The sequence below is a fragment of the Volvox carteri genome (genome assembly GCF_000143455.1).
Source record: "Volvox carteri f. nagariensis unplaced genomic scaffold VOLCAscaffold_1182, whole genome shotgun sequence".
Lineage (NCBI taxonomy): Eukaryota > Viridiplantae > Chlorophyta > Chlorophyceae > Chlamydomonadales > Volvocaceae > Volvox > Volvox carteri.
In genome coordinates, this window is record NW_003308478.1 from 983 (window position 1) to 2546 (window position 1564).

Here is a 1564-nt window from a genome sequence, read left to right on the forward strand (position 1 = left end):
TTTCAGTGCGGGGGAGCCCTGGTGGAGAGCCTGATGGAGGACTGTACGGCATTGTATACGGCACGTACGGCATTATGATGTCAAGGTCATGAATCTCTGTGGTCTTCAGTGGGGAGGAAACCAATTTGGAGATCGCGATGGATGCATGTACCGCGTGGATGGATGTATGACAGGCATGTACTACACAGAGGCCTGGTTGGTGCGCGTGTCTACATACAGATTATAGGCAGGCGGCTGGCAGAGGTTAAGGCCTGACTTCTGCTACCGGAGTGTCCGGGTTCAAGTCCGCCTGCTGGCTCCTCGGGTGTTTGAGAAGTGTTGAAATGGGAGGTGGCCCCCCATCTTATGGACGGTGTAGGACGTGATAATATCAACTTGCGAGCAGGAACTAAGTTGAGGCGCCGTTGATCCGCTAGATTTGGTTGAATGCTGGTGGTGAGTTGCTGAACCCAACGAATACATTCTGAAATCGGATGGGGTGAACGGATTAGGGTGCCCCTCTCGCAGGGGAGAGCAGGGACTGCCCCGGGAAAGGGGGCCGCTGGTGAAGCTATACCACCCTGTAACAACATACATACATACTTAAATTTTCAGGCAGGCGTGTCCCGGCGGCGGGTACCGCCGCGACCTGTACGGTTCTGGAAGCAGCACCGGCAGCCCCTGAAGTACCTACAAACAACAAGCTCCATGACCGGGGGATAACATGGCTGTCTGGCTAACTGGCTGATAGTTTGCGGGTGAGCGATGCGATGAGATGCATGGGGCAACTGAGTACCTCTATTGCAGCCATAGCATAATCATTACTAACGGAACAGTTAGCCTTCTTGTGATGCGGAAATCTGTAGAATGACATGCACACAAAGCGCCTTGGACTGTCAGCCAGCAGACCGAAGGGCCGTTCGACACCGGCTGGCTGGCAGTTCAAGGCACGCCAAAGTGCCCGTGCTTCATGGACCAGTTGTTGTCCGCTCCCAGCCAGAAGGCATTCGGGGATCGTTCCAATTGCACATTTTGAAGTCGGCGGCAAAGCTGATGGTGTGTCGCAAAGGCACATTTCGTTTGAACTTGGACTTTGTAAATGAAGAAGAGAATAAGAAGGACAACAATCAAACAGGCACGAGATGCTAGGAGGGAGGTGCTTTGAGCGTTGCCATGGGTCGGTCTAAAGTTGCCGAGCATGAAGGAACCAACCCGTAAAGGATCATGCCGTTTGCTTGTGAATCTATAATGTAAGGGTTTGTTTATGCATGTGACGGCACCCAGCAGTCGGAACTTAGCGAGAGATGTCAACAGTTACGGCTATCAGGCCAGGTAGTACCTGCCAAAGAGAGCGCTCACTTGGCCGCACACTACCTTTTGAACATTATTATGTAATGTTTTGCAGTTCGTTAACGCGCGTTTCTGAAACCATGTCGTATCTTCGGAGCTAGTGGAGCTTGAACTTGCGTGTACAACGTGTGAGGTTATGGCGCGCTAACATGACTATTTAAGCGGACCAAATTATGAACATTGTAAGTCTAAGTTGAGTTTGAAATCCGATCATCTGTGCCTACGCAAGTTTTTA